Source organism: Monodelphis domestica, chromosome 7 (assembly GCF_027887165.1).
Source record: "Monodelphis domestica isolate mMonDom1 chromosome 7, mMonDom1.pri, whole genome shotgun sequence".
Taxonomy (NCBI): domain Eukaryota; kingdom Metazoa; phylum Chordata; class Mammalia; order Didelphimorphia; family Didelphidae; genus Monodelphis; species Monodelphis domestica.
The window spans coordinates 163132873-163158473 of NC_077233.1; positions in this window are offsets into that span (position 1 = coordinate 163132873).

Consider the following 25601-nt stretch of genomic DNA (forward strand, 5'->3'; position numbering starts at 1 on the left):
ATACACAGTATTGACTCCAAGACGGAAGGTAAGGGTTTAAAAAAACAAACAACAAAAAAACAACAACAAAAGAAATTTCAGAAAAGACCTTCTTATGCTTTGTGAATTAAAAAAAAAAATCTCTAGAGAAAAAAATTGTCTTCCCATTTCCCATCTCCTACCATCCCTTCTCTACCCTTCTCAATATATCAACTGCTTGAGTAGTATTTGTATGTATGGAAGAAGTCTTAAAAATTTTTTAATTTAGAAGAAGACACAAATTTTGAGGCAGGGGAGAAGAATGAAGAAAACAAACAACCCTGAAACAATGAAAGGCAAACCACAGCCCCCTACTTTTATTGTCTGAATGCTTTACACTGCCCATTTATATAATTTAATTAGAAAAATAATGACAAACATGCATAAGGTTAATGGAATGGGATCCCAATTTTGTTCTATTTGAATGTCACACTATCTCCCCTCTCCTCCCCCAGCTATGAAAGTCTGTGTTTTAAAGATCTTGAGAAATTATACAGCTTCATTAGCCATTCACATGGCTGTCTTTAGGATGTTGATCAAGTCCAAGGTTATTTTTTGAAATCTGGGAATTTCCAGTTTTCCCTGGGAGATTTTTTTCTTTTATAGTAGCTATTTTATTAGCATTAGCTGAATCTTCTCAACTCTGTGAATAAGGTTTAGTGAGAATTGATGAGCCCTGGTTAAATAAGAATCCTAATGGCTGTGGGTTGCTGTTCTATGGTGGAAGTCAAACTCAATTATCTTTAAATTCAACAATTCTGTGTCTACTGAGAGACTCTTTAGAACCTCTTCTACATGTCTCTCTTCATTTGGAATCTTTCATTTGAAATCTGGCCTACTTTGGAAAGATGCAAAAAAAAATCCTCAGTACTCAAAAAACAAAGACTGTTTCATTACAGGCTTGGCTCTTTCCAGTAAGCAAAAAAATGCAGATTGGACAATCATGTTAACTCTCTTGACTTTTCAGGTCAAGCACTGTTTTTGTTTTCAGAGATTTATGAAATACTTACATTGTATAGGAAAATTCCACCAACTTTTATGTGAGCAGACTTTACAAATTTCCTTCCCTTCCCCTATTCAGGCCCCAAATGCCCCTCATGCACCAGCCATGTCAGATATCAGCAAACACTTGCAATGGGAAAGGACAAAGTCTATCTTTATGCTGTGAACAGTGCCTTTTTCACTAGGGGGTTGGGTCCGTTTGTTATTTATTTATTCACTTAATTGCACCAGTTCCATGAATTAACTCATTTATTCATTCTATAAATTATCTCTGAGTACCTAGTATGTGCAAAGCACCATGAGAGAAACAAAGAACAAGATACGGTTATTGCTGCCAAAGAGCTTATAACCTAATGGGTGAAAGAAGACATACACCAATAGCTATAACATAGGGTAGGACAGGAAAATGCAGGAAGTCCCAAACGGCTAGCTCAGAGCTACCTCACTGGTAAAATAAGGGAAAAATTCATGGAAGAGGCTTCCTTTGAGCTGGGCCTTTGACCTCTTAGGAAATGAATAAGCAAAGCAGGAAGAAAAGAACATTTTAGCTAGAAAGAACAGAGGGATCAGAGGTATATTTCAACTCTTCCCACAGTCAGTGATCTCATCTTTCCTGGTTCCTAACAACCCATCCATACACATAACTCATAAATCCTCCATAGAATACCTATCTAACATGTCTAAGACCTTCTAACACCTTTTACGTTTTATTGAAACTAATGACACTGATGCCGTCCCAACAATTATTTCTCACTTTTGATATTGCTGTACATTTTCCAAGTATTTTTTATGTCACTTCTAGAGCAAAAGTCATCCTTGGAAGTGTACTGTAGCTTGCTTATCCTCGTCTCCCCTTTTATCCTTTGGGATCTCTATTAATTTTAATTCTTCTGAGACTATGAAGTTTCATGATTCATAGCTATATTACATCACTGAAAGAATATTGTTATAAATTTCTGTTTTTATGTCAAGATAAAACTTGAGATCATCAAAAGTGCTGTGAGATTTCCCAAATGTAATTCAATTTGTTTTCTTCCTAGTCTAATTCTTTAATTTTATTGAGGAAACTGAGACCCAAGATTTAGTGATTCATCCAAGGCAACATTCGTGATATTTGTGTTCAAGTAATTGGAAAACTGACACATGACAAAGGGAATAGGAGATTTGTTCTATTTGGTCTCAAAAGGCAGAGTCTGGGGGGAAATGGCAAAGTTGATTTTAAGAAAAAAAACTTCCTAACAATTAGAACTATCTAAAAGTGGTGGTGGGTTTTTGCCCTCAATGGAACTTTTCAAGTAAAGGCCAGGTGACTATGTATTGTGATAGGAATCTTTCAGGAAGGCTGATCCCTTCCTATTCTCAAATTTGGTGATTCTGTGAAGCAATAGGTCTTCCACATTGCACGTGAAAAGCAAAAATGGTAAGGCAGCTACACTTTTTAGACCTGACAAAACCCAAATGGATGTAAATTGTGGGACTTTACCTCTGATCAAAACTATAACGTTTCTCTCTCTCTTTCTCTCTTTTTTTTTTTGTCAAATTCAAAAGAGCTAGATTAGAAGTTAGAGCCCCTGTTTGAATCTTGTCTTTATCATTTGCATGATCTTGAACAAATCAAACATTTATTAACTTCCTACTATGTACCAATCTCCTCAAGGAACTTTCTATGGAGGAGAGGGATTCAGGAGGGAATGGCATATACACTTATAAGCAAACTCAAAATATATACAAAGTAAATTCCTGGGGAATGGTAGAGATCTAATTATAGTAATTCTTTACCTAGGATCTGAGAACTTTTTACATAAATATTTTGATAATCATATGTTGTTATAATTTAGTTCCTTTGTGAACCTATGTTTTATTATTAAATTAATTAATGAAATTAGTATTAAAACATCACTCTGGGAAGGGTCTACAGGCTTCACCAGACTTTCAAAGGGGTCTACAACACAAAAGAAGTTAAAAAGCCTTTGGTTTCATAGGAAGGATAATTTGTTAACAATAAAAATAGGAATTCTAGAGGGCACTATGGAAAGACAGTAGAGAATGGGTTAGGAATACCAAGGGATAACACTGGCATGGATAACTATGAGAGAACAAGGAAGGAATTGTTCCATGGCTTAGGCAGTCTGTAAATCAGGATTACAGGGATTCTGAGTGGAGCCAAAGGGCAATATATTGTCATACCTTTCAAAAGAACACAGGTGGGGTTGATTTAATTATCAATTATTCTAAAAGGAGGAAATGGATATAGCAGAGAAAAGTAAATGGTCCTGCCAGATTATCAGGGGTTGGGTAGGGGTTAGTCATGTCCTGGAGGTAGGCTGGTTATGGAAGAAAGAGTCATGTGCTCTCTCTTAGCTATACCATCTTTGCCTTGGGATTCACAGTAGGCTCCAGTGGATTATGGCAGTTTCCTTATCTGTAAAATTATAAATTTGGAGAGTACCTCTAAGGTCCCTTCATGAGTGAAATCCATAATCCCATAAATCTTTTTAGGGTTGAGGACATTGATGTTGCAATTCATTTCCCCCCACCTTCAATGATTGAGTTCATATTCCCAGAATATTTCTCAATGCTTTGGTCCTTTCTTTCAAAATTTATTTCTTCTAGGTTAATTCCCTTTAAGCACTCTCCTAGATAATCTGATGAAACAATTCATGCAGCTTCAATCTGTGTTTCTGGTTTAAGGCATTCTCCCTTACAGATAACAGATCAGTACCTTCTCTCATAAACATTTATCAGCCTTAATATTAATGCAATCACATTTACGTAGAACATAGCTGTGATTTCCTGAGAACAACAACACAAGTTGTTGAAATATTCAAGTTTTGCTGCCCCCATTTTATGGAGGAGGCAAAAGAGAGATAAAGTGACTTCTGTATGTCACACAGCTACAGGGCATCAGCCAAAATTCAAATACCTGTGTCCTGACTCAGTACACTTTGCACTATACCTCACTGCTAATAACAACTTGTCTTCTGAAACCCCCAGATTGACCCTTGTCCTGGGTTGAATAATCAGCTTTAAAGTACCTTTCAATTGCTCAATCCAGAACTAAAGACATTCAAAACCTAAATTACTTGTCCAGATAACCTAGCCTCTGGCTACCACATCTAGGCCTTTTCCAACCACTTTACTGTGGCTAGTGCTTTGTTCCCAAAGGTGACAGCACCTATGCCCCTTTCCCTGCTTCACAAATCTATTTAAGCTCCTTGTCTTCTTCAGTTTAGGGAAATTCCCAGCTGCAGCATCTTTCCTGAGACTGTGGTTGTCCCAGAGCAGTTGGTTCTGTGTGGTGCCTGGGATCAAAGTCTCCCTTGTCCTGAATAAAGTCTTGTTCTAATATAACGAATCTGGTAGTTATGAGTTATTCTTCAGCTTGTCACCACTTTTAAAATGAAAGAAACTAGAGTTTTACAATGTGATCCCTGCCTTCATAGAAGTGATAAGCTAATTGGAGAAAGAGTTTAATAAGCAATAATCCAACAATTTATAAATTGCTAGTCTAGTCTGGTTTCTGTGCAAAAAAATTGTGTAGTAGGTGCTTTTTTTACCCCTTTGAGGAAAATGTTGTCTTTTCAGTAAGATGAAAATAAAAAAGATAAATAACAGTATTAAGGAGCAAAGGCTCATTGCCAAATAAATTGTGTCCAGAAGAAATCTGATGGCAGTGAGAAAGAAAGAAGAGAGAGACAGACAGACAGACAGAGATGGGGGGAGTGGGGAGGAAGGAAAGACTCACTTTTTCATAGAATTAATTTAATGATAATGGACTTTAATAGAATATAAACTCCTTAAGAGCAAAGACTATTTTTTCTTTTTTTTTTTTATCATTGGTGTCTGGCACAAATATCTAGAATGTAGAAAGCATTAAGTATATTTTCAATGAATTAAATTGTTTGTAGAAACATTCTCAGTAACTTATAATACTAAGCATAACTATTGGTGGAAATTTCAGGAAACCATAAGAGAGGATAAGCCAGCCTTTGGTGCCCCTCAAATCATAATATATAGATTGCTGTTGACTCCCTTTATCTCAGAAATATTACTGCCAATATACTAGTGGATTGCCCATTTGTAGGTGTGGGTAAGGCAAATATAAGGCACAAAACAGTAAGGATCAGAGGGAAATTCTTCCTTCTCCTACCACCTGCCAAAGCATTTACAGCAAATTTTGGACCAGAGACAAAGTCTTTCAGGTTGGCCAGCCTCTGAACCTCCTTTTACCTGGAAGCCATACCTTTATACAGCCCTTAAGAATGCTTTAATAACATAGAAGCAGTATTTTCTTGCCCATAATTTCTGGCCACTGGCCTGTATTACTGTTTTTCTATAAAGCTCCTGCAAGGGTCCCTCAGGTTCTTCCAACCCCCCCCCCCCCCCAGAGCAGGATAGAGCAGCAAAAAGGTACTTGGCCACAGCCTAGATCAGGGGTAGCAATGGGGTGAGGGCTGGAATAGAGAGTGGGAAGATGACTAGTCAAGAGATGTCAAGTGGCTAGAGGAAGGGGTCTAACCTGACAGACTGAGAAATATTTGGGTACAGTTCTGAGTTGAAGCCCTGGTGGCAAGTTACACCATCTCTCTATTTGCTCCTCCCTCCCCCCACCCCCAAATCTGGACTTCTGAATATTTGCACAATGAAGGGTTGAACTAGTCCATCCCCAAGTTTAGTGCTCTACAATGCCTTCCAGCTCCAAATTCCATAATCAATGGAATCTCTGGGGGATGTTCAGGATGAGCTGGGTACAACTAACTCTCTCTAGCAGCTCAGCTGCCTGGCTGTGATACTGAATAATTTCCTTACAAGGCAACCTCTGACCTTGGTAGCCTGGTTCTAATTCATTTGATTTGGTCATTGGCAACCTTCTACTAATCAGTCCTGCCAGGAGGCTCCTGGAAGTGCAAGCCAGAGAGGTTTCACTTGTTAAAAGTTTCAAGTTTTATTTCTTTATATTTATAGATGTACACTTTAATAAAGAAAACTCTACAAATATCTAATATTGACTCAAGAAATGGCATAGGCCTATTCAATGCTCTTCGTTTAAATAGTGCAAATCCCCATACTGTTACTTCAATTGTTCAAATGTTCTTATAAAAAAAGGTTATGAGAAAGTTACTGTTCATACAGGTACATGGATAATCTTAAACACTGATAAGCTGGCTGTTTTCCCTCTAGCTTGAGAACAGCAGGCAGTTCATCTTGTAGAAAGTCAGGCCAGCAAATTACAAAGCCAGTTATGAGTAGCAGGAATGCAAATAGAGAATTGGAATCCACCAACTCCTTTTATTCCCGTCACAGACTTACATAATTCAGATGAAGCAAAATGGATTGTTTAGCAGTTGTTGAGAGAGAGAGAGAGAGAGAGAGAGAGAGAGAGAGAGAGAGAGAGAGAGAGAGAGAGAGAGAGAGAGAGAGAGAGAGAGAGAGAAGAAAAAAGAAGAAGAAAGGAAAGAGGAAAGAAAGAAAAGAGAATATTGTCTTGTCTGGCAAAGGTTTTAAAATGGGGTGGGGGTGATTTAAAAAAAAATTTTTTTAAATAAAAAAGTGGGATATATAATGGCAGCAGAGCCTGAGTTCACAATGGAGGCTTGAGCTAGCCTCTGAATGCTCTCCTTGTTGTTAGGCAATGCCTTAGATATAAGGAGATCCATTGTTTTCCAAATCAGAAGTTATCACTCTTTCCTTTATCCTTTCTCTTGGCTCAGTTAGTGTTTGCTTAATCAGAATATTTTAATCTCTAATGTGGTGACTTGTAATTTATCTCGTTAAGCCACTTTTATTTTCTCTTATTTACATGACTAATATTATTGTGTTTTATAGACCTTATATCAACAAACTGGCTCCTTTGTCCCATTGTTTTTAGTTCAGGGCAGAAAAATCAACAAATGAAGGTTTATCTTTCAAATCTTGGACTTCACCTACTTGTCTCAGTTTGTATAGATTGAATGAAGTGTATGTTCCTTTGAAAACAAAGCAAGAATTCATTTTTATGACCTAAAAACAAACAATTAGCAACCTATAAAGGTCCAGGTCATCTGTTTTTATGAGTATAGGCTGAAAAAGACTCACCTTTGAGAAGAAAGGTGAGGGGGGAATACACACACACACACACACACACACACACACACACACATATATATATGTATATATATATATATATATATATATTTACACACACAAACACTTATGGATAGGAAACCCAGAGTCCCTCAACAATAATAGTCCTTCTCTCTGACTTATTTTCTTTCAAAGCATGTACAGTATTACAGAGGAAGAAAAACCTAAGTCTGGGACCTTGAGACATTATCTACTCCATCCTTGTGCCTTCAGGCAAGAGACTATATACCAAAACCATTCCAGATAGAGGAGAATGATATTTTTAAAGGCATCCAAAGGCCTTCCTTGAAACCCACTCAGATATATTTTAAACTGTCACTGTTAGAAAATCTGTCCTACCTAGTTAAATAAATTCTTCAAACTGAAACTGTCATTTCTTCTTTTAGTACTCAGTGGAGATTGGAATCTCCTGCTTAACACCCTCATTTGGTCGAATAATAAATCATTTTTAAGCACCTACTACATGTTGGGCACTTACAGAGAATACAAATATAGGCAAGTCATGATCTTTGCTCTCCTGAAAGCAGTGTTCTTCACTTTTTCGGGTATACCCTGGACCGTTTTGGCCATGTGATGAAACTTATGAATGGACTTTCTCTGAATTATATTTTTAAGTGTAAAAAAAATCAGCTTTATAGAATTACAAAGATAACCAAATATCTTGAAACACACTAATCATAATACATAAAAAAGATTCATGGAAACTCCTTGAAATTTATCTGAGAGCTTCTTGGAGAATTCTGGGATCCCCAGGTTAAAAATTCTCATTTTCAAGTGGAGTTGGGTAAGAAAAAAATACAGCCTATAAAACTTTCAGTAATAATAAAAGCCAGCACAGGAAAAGTGCCACTTTAAGAAGTACCATAGAGCTTTAAAGGCAGGAGGATTTATAGTGGGTTGGGATAAACAAGGAAGGCTTCATAGAGGTGAGCTTTGAAGGATGAATTTGGGATTAGAGAGGTGGAAAGGAAGAGGGACTATATTATACATAGGGGAGGAGTCTCATCCGTGGGAAAGGGAAAGGCTTGTTGGTTGGAGAGTGAAGAAATCAAACTGGCTAGTGAAGAAGCTTTGTGTAAGAGAGGAATATAAGAGGCAGTTGCAATGTTGGCTGAGGCTTGCCTTTAGGTACCCAGTCATTAAAAAAAAAACAACGAAATAGAATTGAGTGCTAGGCTAAGGGGTTTGAGCTTTATCTTAGAGACAATGGGGAGGCATTGAGTGTTTTTAAGGGTGTGTCTGGAAAATTGACGAAAGTGATATTTTAGGAAGAATAATATTCCTACAAAGGGCAGAAGTGTCTGAAATTGCCTGGCACCGCTGCCCCCTCACTCCAGCCAGGTGTTGTTACTTGCCTCTGCCTGCCTGTTCATGCTGGCCCATGCTCTGAAACTACTTCAGCCCATACGTACAGAAAGAACCTGAACCTCACAAAGCAGCTAGTTCAAAATCAAGCTTTGTTTCCACTTTGTCAGTGCCCACTAATTAGACCCATTGCTTAGATCTGGACCTCTCTTGGCCTGTGCTCCCGATACAGTTTTTATAAGAGAAGCAAGACGTCATGGGGATAGAGTGCTGCTGAACCAAGAAGACTTAAGTTTCAAATCCTCCTTTGGATACTAGCTGTGACAATAGGCGTCACTTTGAACCTCAGTTTCTTCATTTAGAAAACAGAATTAATAATGTCCGTATACTTGCCTCACAGACTTATTTTTAAGACTTATTGAGATCAGATAGAAAATACTTTGCAAAACCTTAAAGCACCCTATGAATATCAAACGCGGTTAGTTCCTCAGTCTCCCATTTTGGATCTCTGGTCCCTATAGTCTTCTTCTAGTAAGGTGATCTTTTTTGGCACCTTGATCATTTTCTTACTGTGCTTGCTACTTTACTTGATTACTTTCTGGGGACTTAGTTCACTCGATCTGTATCTCAGGTTCATCTGGAAAATGCAAGTGTTGACCTCCCAAACTCTAAATCTATGAGCTTATTTTCTGTGTCATCCATGCTTCTGTCCACCTGAAATTAGGGCCTTGGACCCCCTTGGCTAGCTAGCTATCACAGCCTCACCTGAAAGAGTTTTTAAAGTAGAGAAGCAGGGGACCAGTTAGGAAGTGATTAGAAGAGGTTTGGGCTAGGCAGCAATGCTTCTCTCTGTCTTTCTGTCTCTCTGTCTTCCCATCTCTGCACCATTTCTCCTGGCTGTGGGTCAAAGTCAGGTAAAAGGATTCCAAACCCCTTTTCAACCTGAAGCCTCTGTGTAAAAGTTCTCCAAGTCTTCCCTCCAGATCTTTAGGTTTATCATTGACATTCAAATGGAGTACAGTGGGTAAGTGCCTCAAGGTAATTCTTGTTTAGACATCCCCAGTTTAATGCTTGCAATAGTCACCTTTTTCCTGTAAAGATTTTTGACTTCTAAAAAAAAGAGCTGACTGATGGCTTTCTTCCATTTTGCCATGGGGCAAGCTCTCTTTAACTTAATGTTGTGAAAACAAAGTGTATATTTAGCCAACACCCAATTTGTATTTTACTCTGTAAGAGTAACTCCTGAGGTATTTTATTTTTTTTTTGGCCTGAGAGATTTTTTTTAACAACTTTTTTTTTTCCATAACAAAAATAAGCTGAGGAATATCAATGCCTATAAAAGTAGTCATTTTGAAGGACCATAGGATAGGAAGGATACTGTATTGGGAACTAAGATACCTCTGCTCTCTATCCCCATTAATTTCAGTGAATGATTTAGATTCAGCAGCTCTTTATAATTTATAACTAGAAAGGACCGGAAGATTATCTAGTCTAACTTCTTCATTTAACATGAGAACATCAAGGTATTAAAAAGGGTAAAATGACTTGCCCAAGATCACCTGGAAATTTAATGACAGAGTCAAAACTAGATGCCATGTCTTCTGAATTTGTGTAACCCCTCTAATTCACAAGTCTGGGTCAGCTTTTCTGGGAGATCAAACTGGGGACCTGTAGTGCTGTCTAAGTGGATCGTCTGACACAATGTGGAGCACACATGATACTATAAAGGAAATTGTTGGAGAAAGACTTAAGAGACAGGCAGCTTGATAGGCAATGCAAACTTTTGAATCACTCTGGAACCCTCAGAACTTCTGATGTGTAGAAAAAGCTGGTCTTTTCTATTAGTCCCTTAATTTCCTACCCATATAACCTTAGAGACTGCTAAAAGTGAACTCCCAGGGTAAGATCTTCTTCTGTCCTTGGCTGAGCTGAGATGTAACTTTATTATTATGTTTAGTAGACTCAACTTTATTAACTTTATTATTATGTTTAGTATACTCAACAGATCTCAAAATTTGGATCTGAGGACCCCTTTACATTCTTAAAAATAATGAGAACCCCAAAGAGCTTTTCCTTATGTGAGTTATAGCTAGTGATATTTATCATATTAGAAATTAAAAATGAGAATTTTTAAAAAATTACTAAATCACTTAAATAAAAATCCATTGCATGTTAACATAAATTATTTATTTTTACAACATTTTTCATGAAAATTTTAGTGAGTTAAACAATCTAACATCGTCTTACATCATTTTGTAAATCTCCTTAATGTCTGGCTTAACGGAAGACCACTAAATTCTCATGTCTGTTTCTACATTCAAACTGTTAGGATATGTTATTGAAGCATATGAAGAAAATTTAGCTTCATACAGATATGTAGTGGGAAAAGGAAGGAACATGCTAGTAGACAAATGACATCTTAGTATTATTATGAAAATAGTTTTGACCTAATAGTTCCCCTGAAAGGGCATTGGTGATCTCCAATTTCCATAGACCATTCTTTGGAGAACAGTTGGTCTATTAAGCATTAACTTTACTTCTGTAACTTCTGTTTACTATTTTCCTTGAATAAATAGATTTACTCCCTATTTGCTGTTTGTGATTATCTTTTGTGTAATTGGTGTGTGGTAGGAAGGAACAAAGTTTGTGATATTAAGTCATTACCTTTTTTATTTTTTGAAAACAATCAGGGAAAGTGGCGTGTATCCTATATCCTGGACTTCCCCTAAAATGTTATATAGACCTTTTAAACACTCACAAGGCAACATTTACTTTTTAAATCTCTAAGTGAGAGTATAAGCCATCAAAACAATCTGGTACTGCCTAAGAGATACAGTAGTGGGTCAATGGAACAGACGAGGCACTCAACATAACGTAATAAATAACCACATAGTTAAATTTGAGCTGTAGAGGATAGATAGAGTTCCATCTCAATGCTCCTCTTTGAGATGGGGAAGGGAAAGAGCAGCTATGACTTCCTGGCCCCCTCAAAGACAGAAATCAGTTTTCCTTGGAGAGGAGTGGACCAGACCCCACATCAGCTATTCATCAATGTCACATGTGAGCCAGCCATATTTATGTATTTGGACAGAACATACTTATCTACTTGATACCAGTCTAGGCCTCTTGCTTACACCACACTGACTGTTTCGACAACATAACAGAGGTTCACTCTAAACACTATTTGCTGTAGAATGGGCATGAGCTTACTCTACCTTGGGCTCTGTCCAGAGGAATTTAATAGCCAAAATAATCAATAGAGGAGCAAACTGGACACTTAAGGGCACGCAGCTAGTGACGGTGGGAGCCAGGTATCCAACACATGCCTTCAGATTCAGATTCAATCCCTTTTCTTTTTCACCTTCTTGGAGAGAAGAATCAGGGCAGACTGCGTCTTATGGACATTTAGCTATCTCCTTCTTGACAGTCTCTAGTCAGACTCTCCTAGGTGTAAAGGGTAAATGAGCTGACTGCCAAGGCTTGCCTCACCAAGTTCTTTCTTGAATGGAGGGGTTACCAGGGCAATCCTAAGAGCCCAAGTTGCAGGGCTCAACTAAGCTCATGCGCTTAGGCTGTGACGGGACAAAGAGTTATTGTCTTTTGCTCTGAATTGATCCTCACTAAACTTTTCTTTTGGAAATTTCATTAAGGTCAGTTCACAAACCCATCTGCTTTGGCCTATGGTTAAAACTAAACAATGACGATGATGACGACAAAAATAGCGTTTCATTAATTTTTCTTTGAATGCCGTTATAACATTAGATTTTCCTTTTTAGGCAACAGCCATTTGCTTGTATTTCCCCCAAGAACTGTTTCTAAGACATTTATAACTTGTGCTTTGGTTGCATGTTAGTATGTGGTGCGCGAATGATTAGTGCTTTGTCTCCCCTCAGAATGAACAAGCCATTGTTCCTCCGAGGATCTTTGTTTTTCTCTCTCCCCCAACAATACCTTCCAAGAAGGGCCTCCTCCATTTAGCGTGAAATAACGCATTCACCATTTCCCCTGTGCTACAATTTTTCTTTGCTGCACATGGCCTCTACAACATGCCACAACCACTCAAGTTGGAAGCTCCACAGTTATCCCATTGTGTAAGAGGGACTACGCTGAGGACTGGGGCTCTGATGTCAGCCCTTTCCCCCACCTACTTAGGTTTACCTATAATAACAAGAGCATTACAAAAGACTGCTGAGGGTGTAGTGTGTCTAGGTAAGGTGGAGCGTTTCAGGGGATTAAAAAAAAACACCCCAGTGGCAAAACCAACTCTGCCTTGCTAGACTCTTGATGCAAACCCAAAGTTCAAGCCTATGCCTCCAGCCATTATTCTTCATAGACCCACCCTAAGAGATTTAAACTAGGAAAAAGACTCGGTCAGGACCATAATCTCCTGCAGAGCTCTTTGAAAGAAGGGAGCTAGAGAATCTCTCAGGGAATGCTGCTGAATTGAAGTACAGGCCGCGAGTGCTAGAATATTCTTACTTTGCAACAGATGGGCTAACAGAAGGAAGGAGTGGAGATGATTTTTCCTTCCATGTTTGAGTGCTCTTGCCAGCTTAGTTTCTCCAGTAATTACTTTATGAGCTTTCCCTCCCGTAGGACAATTATTTATTATTATTATTATTCTAAATTTGGTCAACAAAAAGAAACATTCAAATAAATTCAGAAATTTAGTGAATAAAACAAAACAAAAACAAACATCGTATATGCTTATATATGATTCAGTTTATATATATATGTATATATAAACTGAAAATTTCAAGTTTTACAGTTTGTTAAAATGTGAAGGGCCAGCAAGGTGCTCAGTGGATAGAGATCCAGCCTAGAGATAAGAGAGTCAAATTTGGCCTCAGACACTTCCTAGCTGTGTGACTTTGGGCAAGTCACCCAACCCCAATTGCTTAGCCCTTAACTGCTCTTCTGCCTTGGAACTGGTACTAAGTAAGGTCTTTTTTTTTTTTTAATGAGTATATTGATTTTGACAAGACAATAACAATAGCATCCTATTTGCTTCCATACTCCCTTTGAAAATTTTCCACCTTTTATTGTGCTGTCATAATATATTCATTCATTTTCTTATCTATCATTTCTCTCTTTGTCTCTACTTGCACAATTCTAGTTCTACTATGGGATTACTTCATGCAAGTCTTCCCATATTTCTTTGAATTCTTCATATTTGCAATTTCTTATGGCACTCAGTCCATAAGCATTTATTAAGCACCCACAATGTCTGAGGCCTTGCGCTAAGTGCCAGAGATACCCTCCAAAAGGCAATAGAGAGTCCTGGCTCTTGAGCTCACAGTCTAATGTAGGAGAAACAAGAGGAAAACAACTAGAAATAAGGCATAGAAAGTTAAATTGGAGACAATAGAGGGAAGGTATGATTTACTTCTATTACAGCCATCTATTACTGTTTGTTTAGCTATTCTCCAATTGTCTTTTTCTGTAGCAATAGCTTTATTCTGTAGAAATGGCAGCTAGATGGCACAGTGAAAAGAGTGCTGGACCTAGTTCAAATCTAGCCTCATACACTTACTGTGTGACTCTGGGTAAGCCGCTTCACCTCTGTCTGCTTTGTTTTCTCATTTGTAAAATAGAAATCAACTGCCTAGAGTTGTGAGGATTAAATGAAATAATGATAAATAAAACATTTAGCATAGTGCCTGACATGGTAATCACTATATAAATGTTAGTTTTTTAAATTATTATTAACAACACATCTTTAAAGTATCATCCTAGCAAAATCCTTATTGGGTCAAAAGAATATGGCCAGTTTTGTGGCTCTTTGTATGATACTAACTTGCTTCTTAAAAAGCCTACAGAAATTCATGGATCTTCCTGCATATACTAGTCTTGTGGTTTCTGCAAAGCCTTGGCACCATTCAATTTTATAATTGACCTCTCTTTGCCAGTATAATGGGTCAAAGGTTCTTATGTGAAATCTATTTCTTCTTTCTTTGGGGTTTGAAGAGACTCAACAATAAGTGGTGTTAAACTAAAATAGAAACTGACCCTTGAAGGTCACATCGTGGCTTAAACACCACAAATTAATCTATGTTATTTTCTATTTTATTTATTTTGTTAAACATTTCCCAATTATGTTGTCTGGTTAAGGACCTTACCTCTGATGTATATTCACAAATTTTAAATTATTTGTGTTGCTAAACTGCCTAAATAGAAGTTAAATTCTAAATCTATTTATGTAATTTTCTGTACACAAATAATAAAATGTACTATTAATATGATTATGAACCATGTTTTAAAAATATATGTTTTAATGAGAAACACAATGATACAACCTCTTTAAAACTTTCCAGAGACTTTTATAGCTTTTCAGCTCAGCCAAAGATTTTGATTGTTTTGGAGGATAGATTCAGAAATTCAATCATGCAGAGGCCTCCTCAAGAGATAATCCATATTCTCCTCCAGTCTATTATTCAGTAGGAAGTCCTTTAAGGCAAAGAATGGAAAATTTTCTCCTTTGACTGTATGGATGATAATAAGCCCATTTAAAAGCATATTCAAGAACAAATTAACCATCAAATAGAGAGGGCAGGGGTCATATCTGCTGGCTCACAGATCAATATAGAAAATTGTCTTATGATAACCAGATATTTACTTCACACAAAAAATTAAGAGACTCCATTGAATATAATTTGCAATGATAATACCGGAAAATCCTAGAAGGTGTGAGTTGTAGGTAAAGAAAGCCCTCCTTTTCCTTTACCCTGCCTGAATGAATCAACATCAGTTTCTGTCTCCAGACTTTAGTTCAAACATTCCCTGGTCTGGAATACAATTCTGTCTGTTAGAATCTCTACTTTCATTCAGAGCTCAGAGCAAATAGCACCTCCTTTTTTCTTTTAATTTTATTTTTATTGTCACACAAAACTCACTTCCATATTGGTCATTTTTATAAGAGTAAACTCATATATAATCAAAATCCCGAAAATAAAACCAGAAATATACTGATGTGAAAGATGACTCCAACAGTTCATTCTCTGGAGGTAGATAGCATTTAAATGTCTTTTAGGATTGCCCCAGATCATTGCATTGCTGAGAGTAGCCAAGATGTCAGTCTATCACCATCAATATCGCTATTATTGTGTACAGTGCTTTTCTGGTTCTGTTTGTTTCACTTTGCATCAGTTTATGCAGATCTTTCCAGTTTTTTCTGAAATCATCTTTCTTATCATTTCACAATAGTATTCCATTACCACAATTTGTTCAGCCATTCCCCAATTAATGGACATCCCCTCAATTTCCAATTCTTTTCCACCACAAAAAGAGTAGCTATAAATATTTTTGTACAAGTAGTTTCTATTCCCTTTTTAATTATCTCTTTAGGATACAGACCCAATATGGTCTTACCAGATTAAAGGGTATACACAGTTTTATAGAGTTGTCACTTCCTTCCTGAAGACTTTCTTGATCCTGGCTACTGGAGTCTCCCCCTTCAAATTCATTTTGTCTCCCAAACAATTTAAGCTCCTTTAGGGCAGGGGCTATTTAATTTTTATCTTTTTATCTACAAAGCCCAACAGTCTCTGATACATAGTGGTTGGCTAATATAAAATGCCTGTTGATGGATTCACTGATTTCATTCATTGACTCATTCTTCCTTGGTGAATATATTTTAGCTTATCAATCCATCAAACACCCTCATCTAGAAATTGGTCTGACTGAATAAGGAGAGAAGAAAATAAACATTTATTAAGCAACTACTATTTGTCAGGTACTGTGCCAATTGCCTTATAAAAGTTATCTCATATAATTTTTACAACAATCTTGGGAGGTAAGGGCTTCTATTATTCCTATTTTACAGACAAGGAAACAGGCAAACAAGTTAAGTGATTTGCCCAAGTTCACAAAACTAGTAAGTATCTGAGTTCATATTTGAACTTAGGTCCAGCAGTCTATCCATTTTAACTCCCTTCTGAATATTAAATTTAGTTGCATTTAAACATTAAGAGAATTTGGATACCTTGCTTTGGAGCTAGAGGTTTTTAGACATCTTAGTTGAATATGTCTCCTTCCCCCCCCCTTTTTTTTTATGGATAACTCTTCCATTTTCTTTCTTCTCCTCCTCCTCCTCCTCCTCCTCCTCCTCCTCCTCCTCCTCCTCCTCCTCCTCCTCCTCCTCCTCCTCCTCCTCCTCCTCCTTCTTCTTCTTCTTCTTCTTCTTCTTCTTCTTCTTCTCCTTCTTCTTCTTCTTCTTCTTCTTCTTCTTCTTCTTCTTCTTCTTCTTCTTCTTCTTCTTCTTCTTCTTCTTCTCCTTCTTCTCCTTCTTCTCCTTCTTCTCCTTCTTCTCCTTCTTCTCCTTCTTCTCCTTCTTCTCCTTCTTCTCCTTCTTCTCCTTCTTCTTCTTCTTCTTCTTCTTCTTCTTCTTCTTCTTCTTCTTCTTCTTCTTCTTCTTCTTCTTCTTCTTCTCCTCCTCCTCCTCCTCTTCCTCCTCCTCCTCCTCCTCCTCCTCCTTCTCCTCCTTCTCTTCCTTCTCCTTCTCCTCCTTCTCCTCCTCCTCCTCCTCCTTCTTCTTCCTCTTCTTCTTTTTTCTTTATTTATTTCTTCTTCTTTCTTTCTTCTTCTTTTCTTCTCCTTCTCTTCTTTTGCTTTTTCCTTCTTCTCCTTCTCCTTCTCCTCCTCCTTCTTCTCTTCCTTCATTTAAGTAATAAAGACTCTTGTTTTCTCTCATCTGAACTATAATAGTCTCATTTTTTTGGTTTTCTTGCTGCTACTCTCTCCAGCCTCCAAACTTTTTCACAAGGTTGACCATATAAAAATTATTTAGTGATCTTCCATTGTTGCACATACAAAGTATGAAGGTTTCTTAGTCTGATACTTAAAACCCTTCACAATATGGCTCCAATCTACCTATATAACCCAATTACAAATACTTCTCCTTTTACTTTTCTTTCTATCTTCTACAAAGCAGTCAAATTGGACTGCTCTTCACTAGCCAGTCTTGTCTTCTCTGCCTGGAAAAGATTCCCTCTGTGCTTCTGCCTATTGAAAGCCTTCACTGACTTAATCACACAGCACAGATGCCACCTCTTTTGGGAAACGGAGACAGAAGACTTGGATTCAGGTCCTACTTACTGCCCACATAAACTTGGGTAAGTCCAAATAAACCTGGGTCTCGATCTTGTCCTTAAAAATTAAGGGTGCTAGAGTAGACCTTTTTATAGCCCCCTCTGACTCTAAACCTATCATACTAGAACCTTGTCTTTTCCTTGTTTAATCCCCCACTCTGCTATCTGTAGCCTTTCTACTTCTTTAATTAATAATTAGCCAGATTTTATAGAGTTGGTAATGCTAGAAAATAGCTTGACTCTTTCAGACCTCCAACACGACCATATTTCACAAGTTATTATTTCAGGGATGCCTATCAACGACAACTTGTATTGGAAACTTATACTGTCTTGACATTATTCCTCTTGAATTTAGGGTGTATGCATGTAAGTGTATGAACTCTTTTAGGTCTCTAGGTTTATGCTGTATGTGGTAAGAAGCTATTTTTCAATGTTGTAATTGGACGCCTAGAGGCCTGAAAGATTTGCTACAGCTTCCAACCTAATTTAGTAACCTAGACACTGGTATTATATGAAATATCAATGCAATGTTAAGTTCCTTAATGATGCTGTCTGAAATTGGCCATAGAAAATGATGACTTCCTACAACTAGTTTTGTTTCAGCTTCTCTCCAATGTAGTATTAAACTGTTTGTTCAAATAAGCTCAATCTACTTACCCTTTAGACTGTAAATTTCTTGCAAGCAGGAAATGTTTTATGCCTTGTGTTTGTGTCTCCAGAACCCTAGCGTGGTGCTTGTTACCTAGTAGGTGCTTAAAAAATGCTGTTTTGATTGATTTGCAAAAGAATTCAGGATTTGCCCTCATCTTTTCTCCTATCCATATACTCAGAATTAATACTTCTTCATTAATCAAGTTCTTTAAAGTAAGGTGCATTGTAGGGGGAAAAAAGATCCAAGTAGCCTGCTTTAAAAAATATACCTAGTAAACCCAAAGGTGAATGAAATAAACATTAATCTAAGGGCCCAGGTTGCATTGCAGCTAAATTTATATAAGATTGGAAAACCTTTGTAAAATAAGCTAGAAAAATTACCGAGATGTAGGTCACTAGATTGAATTCTTGAAGTCTAGTCCTGCCTCAACATCATTATCTCTGCCTCCTAAAACAACAACAATTATACTACCTAAATTAAATAAGTATTTATTGAGATTTTTATTTTTTAATTTGCTGATTTATTTATTGGCAAAATACCAGGAGAAACTCTAGATTACCTTATAGTTCTCCTCCCCTTTCTCCTTCTCTTCGGTACTTGAGCAGTACCTGCAAATCATGCAAAAGTGGGCCCAGGAAAACATCACTCCCCTCCTTAACAGGAATGGAAAGCTATTAACAAATGACTCTGAAAAGGCAGAGGCTTTTGGTGTGATTTTAAACCATCTTTACAACAAAAAATTCAACAATGATAGGAAAGATAGGAAAGCAAGAGTAAGTGCCATCTGTGATGGGGTAAGAAGCCAAACTAAGAGAGAGAAGGAAGTGATTGAAGAGTACTTAAAAAACCTGAATGTATTCAAATCAGCAGGGTCTGATTATGCTCACCCTAGAGCACTTAAGAAATTGGCAAATGTCCTTGCAGAACCACTAGCCCTTATTTTTTTAAACTTGTGTTGGGGCCTGAGGATGGGAAATGGGCAGAAAGAGTGAGTACCTACCTTTTATAACAGAGAACAGGACAACTGGAGTAATTAGAGTCTATTCAGCTTATCTTGGCTACCTGGGAAGATACAAGAACAAATCATACAACGATCAATTTACAGCCATCTCAAAGAGCACGAGGTGCTAGGTAGTAATCAACATGATTCTGTGAAGAACCAATCATGCCAGACCAATTTAATTTCCCTCTATAGAGTGATGAGCCTGCTTGAAAGGGGGTAGCTGTAATTTATCTGGACTTCAGTAACAATTTTGATTCTGCCTTATCACAATATCAACAAGCTAGGACAAGATGGCCTGGATCATGCCACTGGTAGATTGGTGCACTTGTCATCTAGAGGGTGGCAAGAAAAGTGTCATTAGCAGAAGTTTAGTATCAAGCTGGGACAATCACAATGTATTGAGCTGCGGCCTGATGGAGAAAAAGATGATGGTGATGAATCAAAGATGTGGCGTCATGGACAGAATGTTGGCTTTGGAGTTCCCAAGACCTAGACTCAGATCTCACCTCTGACCCACTTACCACTTGTGTGATCATGGGCAAGGGATGTTGATTTCAAAAAGCAAATTAAATTAATAATTAATCTCTTGTCCCTCAATTTCCTCCTCTGTCAGAGAGTCATAACAATAGTACCTTATAGGGTTGCCAGAAAGATCAAATGAGATAATGTATATAAAGCTCTTTGTAAATCTTTAACTGCTGTATAAATGTCAGTATTACTGTGCAAATGTATATTACGCTGTATTCTACATACTGTATAAATGTATAAATGCCAGCTATTGCTATTGTTTATATTGAGGCAAATGGGAATTTGGTCAGACATAGAGAAGATGTATTTCTGGATCAGAAGGAAAATGAAATACTAATGATCTCCCAGTAAAAATTATGAACTCTTTATTTCATTCTGAACATTTCTAGAAAAGAGGACCACCAGATTCTTGGACATGGGCCTGTCTAAAGGCAAAAGGCTGGATCCCATAACCTCTGCAGGTACCTTCTAGCCTTGTGGTCCTATGGGATACCAACAGTTTAATGTATAGCTCTCTTTTCTTTACCCGAGTCAATGGCTGATTTCCATATCCCCACCCCCTCCCCACTTCTGCTACTAATTAAACTCTCTCATGTAATGAAAATCCAAGAAAAGGAGTTCAAGGAAAATATTTGGCCTTGATCAGTCAGATAGCATATGTAAGCCTTTGCATGAATAGTCCCATTGGAAGTTGCAACAACTTTTTTGCAGGTCCACTTAAGCTTTGCCTCCTCTTTAGTTTATTAGCTCGAAATAAATTCACTGTTTTAAAAGTTATGACCAAGATCAGAGCTTCTCAAATTATTTGAGGGAAGAAAATTATTTTGATAACAATCCATTTTTTTTCTTCACTCTTGTACTGGCAAGTGATATTGATTTCAGCTTTTAACCTTAGCCAATAATCTTGTCAATAAGTATGAATGGTAACCTTTAACCTTCTGAGGTCTTAATCTTCTACACCAATGTTTATTTGCATGTGTCAATCAGAGCCCATGTGCTCTATACCTTAACCCTTTACTGTCTTGCTCTTTTAATTATATAGGGATGTTGATTCCTTTGTGAGCTGAGAACAAACAAGTTGAAAGTGAAATTGTCAAAATATTGACTTGGAAAACAAAAAGGAAATGTGGTTTAGTTATATATATACAGGCATTTTTATTTCCATTTTACCAAAAAAAACCAGATTCTGAAATGTTAACTGGATTACTTGGGCAGGGTCACATAATTAGCAAGGCATCTCAAACTGAACATGTCCAAAACAGGACTTATATTTCCCCTTCAATTCATTCTTCCTCTAAGCTTCACCATTTCTAATGATGGTATTTTACCATACTTCCCATGAATCTGGTTCACCCCTCCCCTTCAAACCTTTTTTCAATTATTTCCCAAGTCTGGTCAATTCTACCTCTGCAACATTTCACGTCTTCTTTCTCACTCACATAATCTCTCCCCTAATTCAGGCCCTAATAATTTCACACAATGCTAAGTGGTTCCCTATTCTTTATGGGACAAAATAAATAATTGTCAGCCTAGGATTTAAAAAACCTTTCAGTTTGATTTATCTATATTTTAGTGTTATTTAATATAAATTATTTTACACACTCTGCATTCTAGTTATAAGTTGTTACTCTTACAAAAAATTCCATCTCTTACTTATATATTTCTTTGCATTAATAGCCCTATATGTCTTGAATGTACTCCCTCCTCAACTCCACTTCCTAGAATTGCTAGTTTTCTTCAAAAAAACAACATAAGTTCCACTTCCTACATGAAGTCTTTCCTTATTGCCTTTGATAGCACTACTTCACTTTTGAAGGCACTTTATACTATTTTGTTCTATATAAAGAAGTGGAGATGGCACCAAAGAAAATGAATTTGGGAAGGACAATTAGCCTTTCCAGAAGAAATCAGTGCTCAGAGCAATATACAATTTTCAAACTATCTTGAAGAAGGGAAGATACAAAAATAAGGTGGGGGGAACTCATTAGCATCATTTCCCTCCAAAAGATGTCATGTTGGGAAAATGTGTTTCTTAATGAGAACTATGCTAGTGTATTACCAGAAATTATCATTTAACTATTATAATAAAGTATTGGCAATTTCTCAAAAGATTTGAAAAAAGTTAAGTATTCTATATTAGCCAGTCTGGTAGGTGTGAGTTGCTACTTCAGTGTTGTTTTAATTTGCATTTCTCTAATGAATAATGATTTGGAACATTTTTTCATATGAATAATGATATTATTAATTTCTTCACCTGAGAATTGCCTATTTATATCCTTTGACCATTTGTCAATTGAGGACTCCTTTGTATTCCTATACATTTGATTTATTTCTCTATGTATTTGAGAAATGAGACCTTTGTCAGAGACAATTCCTGTAAATTTTTTTCTCCCAGTTTGTTTCCCTTCTAATCTTGATTGCATGTTTTGTTTATGCAAAGTCTTTAAAATCTAATATAGTCAAAGTTATATATTTTACATTTCATAATGTTCTCTTTGTCTTGTTTGGAAGTAAATTCTTCCTTTATTCATAGATCTGACAACTAAACTATTCCATGTTCTCCTAATTTGTTTATAATATTGCCCTTTATTTATAAATCATGTATCCATTTTGACTTTACCTTGGTATATGGTGTTAGGTGTTGGTAAATACCTAGTTTCTGCCATACTATTTTCCAGCTTTCCCTGCAGTTTTTGTTGAATACTGAGTTCTTCCAAAAGATCTTTGAGTTTATTAAACACTAGGTTACAGTGGTCATTTATTACTTTATGTTGAGTGCTTAATCTATTTCTTTGATTCACTCCTGTATTTCTTAGTACCAGATTGTTATACTCTAGCTTAGAGGTTTAAGACATAAATGTTGCAATGTTAGTGTTTAAATGTCTGATTTTGACTTCAAATCAAATAATATCTCTTAGAATAAATGTAAAAATTGATTCAATTCAGTGGATCCTGAATTCTTCATTTTCTACCTTTTTTTTTTTAACAACCATGCTCTATAGAACATTTACAGAATCTCCTAGATGAGATACCTAATCATTTAAAGGAATTTGGTCTAATCATCTACTCAAGAATTGCCCAAAGTTACCCAGGAAGTAACAGTACCAGAGACTGACACCAGGTCCTTTCATATTAAATATAACATGAAAATTTGCCAAGTGATTTGCTTTTGAGAAGGGTTTCATTTTTTGGAAAATACATGTTTTGAAGGTAAAATACTTTAAGGTATTTAGTCAGGTCTCTATTAGTGTGAATAATGAATACCATAAAGTGGTTGCACTATTCAAATTTGCACTGCATATTTTCATTGGGCTGAAATCAATTGCCATATTTTACATAATTATAATGCTGAATAGTGCAAATTTGATTACCTGCGACCACTTCACGACATTCATTATTCACTCTAATCAGGACCTAGCTGTACTATTATATTTTTATCTTGAATATATTTGCTACTCATAGATCTCTTTCCTTGATTTAAAATACCTACATGGGAACCTAGTTTCTTGGAGAGGCAGCATGATACAGGGGCAAAGGGATTTAATTAGGAGTCAAAGAACCCAAGTTTAACATCCAGATCTGTCTCATACTATTACCTCTGAGACCTTTCTTTCTGAGACTTTCTCTCTAGACCTTGGTTTTCTTAATTGTTTCTGGGATGACCAGACTTGATGACCTATAAGAACTCTTCCAGCTTTAAATCTATGAAATATCATTTCCTTTTAATTTCCTGAACTAATATAAATTTCAAGGACTCTCTACACAAGTTGAAAAAGAATCAGTGAAACTATTTCCATTTACCTGCTAACTAATTTTTGGCTGGCATGCAAAAAGTTATGTCTCTTAAATTTTTTATTTTCATTTTTTCTAGATTACATATTGATACAATTTTAAATGTTCATTTTTATGACATTTTGCAATCCATGTTTTCTCTCTCCCTCCCATCCCAACCCTCCCCCTTCCCCAATAGGCAGGTAATATAGGTTATACATATATTATCATATATATGATACATATTTCCCTATTTGTCATGTTGTGAAAATGTGTTCCTTAATGAGAACTATGCTAGAGTATTACCAGAAATTATCATTTAAATATTATAATTAAAGTATTGGCAATTTCTCAAAAGATTTGAATAAAGTTAAGTCTATTTAGGCTACAAGACATTTCTGAGGTACACACAGCACATTCATTGTGTCAGGAGTAGGGGCTGGACCTGTCCATCAGGGTTTATGTAATTGTGCATTCGTAATCTATTTACCGTGTCTCCTGCTTTTACAACCTTCTGCATTAACAACAAGATGAACATATTCCACAAAAAAGCTGTGCTCCCTTTCATCAAACACATTTGACACAAGGGGTTAATAACGGTTTGGGAGGCCAGTGTGCTTAACATATAACTACCACGAAGCAATGTTGCCTTGATTAATGAATTTGCATGAGATGAACCATTATCTTGTGAGTGCTTCTCTTCCTTCTCTTCACCTGTAATTCCTCTCTGATTGCCTGGTCTTTAGATTAACTCTATAAATTCTTTCCCCACTTCCTAACTTGCCCTTTGGAAGTAGCATCTCTAACCTTGATTCAGCATGGCACCTAGCCGGCTTGCCCTGGGCATCCTGAGCACACCATGGACCATTTCTTCCTTCCCTGGGAAAGCTTTTTCTTTGAGGTTTTTTTTTGGATTGTTTTTAAGGACCAGCATGAGATATCATGAGAGATGACTTGATATAAGTGACAGAGAGCTAGCCTCACAAGACCTAGGTTTCAGTTCCATTTCTGACACATGCTGACTTTGTGACCGTGGGAAGTCAGAAAAAAGGTTTCATAACAGATTCCTATTTGCCCTGGAATAGAAAGTTTCCTTACCAGGAGTTTCCTACAGCAAGGAACTATGTTGAACTCATTCTCCGGGAAAAAGAAGAGCAGAAATATGACTTCAACATAACTTATTCTCTTATCTAGGTAGAATGTTTTATTATGAGGCAGCTAGGTGATGCAGAGGATAGAGTGTCAATCTTTCTGAGTTCAAATCTGGCTTCAGACATTCACTAGCTGCATCACCCAGGACAAGTCACTTAACCCTGTTTGCCTCAGTTTTCTCATATGTAAAAGGAACTGGAGAAGGAAACAGTAAGCTACTCTAGTACCTTTGCCAAGAAACCTACAAATGGGGCTATGAAGAGTCAGATATAATTAAAAAAATGACTAAATAATGCTTTATTATTGTTTTTCCTTTTTTTCTCTTTTTGCTACTCTTTTTCTGATAATATAGCAATTTATCTTATTGGGTGTTAAATAACTTAAAGCATGGCTCTTCAGAAGCAAGATATACTTTTAAAAGTAGCCCATAAGAACTGCTAGCTCAGTGTATTTGGTATCTTTGTTGTGGAGGATGGCCATCACAAAAGTGAAGAAAGGAAGATTTCATATAGATTAAGGTTTAATTTTTTTTTTTGTATGATAGATTCCTTTGGCAGTCTGGTGAAGCCTCTGAATCCTTTCTCATTATCATTTTAAAAAGGAGTAATGATTAAATAATAAATAATAATTGAAAGGCATAAAATACATAGGATTATAAAGGAAACCAATTATAGTAAACAATTTCTTAAAGAGTTCACAGACTGTAAGGATCCTTGCTACTGAACTAGGAGCACAATTTATACAATAACAACATTATGGAGAAAAATAACTTTGAAAGACTTTAGCATTCTGATCAGTATTTGAGAGTCTAACTTAAAATGTAAACCAAGTCATACATTCTCAGATGTAGCTAATGTGGGAATTTGTTTTCCCAGGTTATACAGATGTGTATTGAGGGAGTTGGGTTTTTCCCTTGTTTGTTTTTACGTTTGTTTAATTTATTACATGAAAAATTTTAATA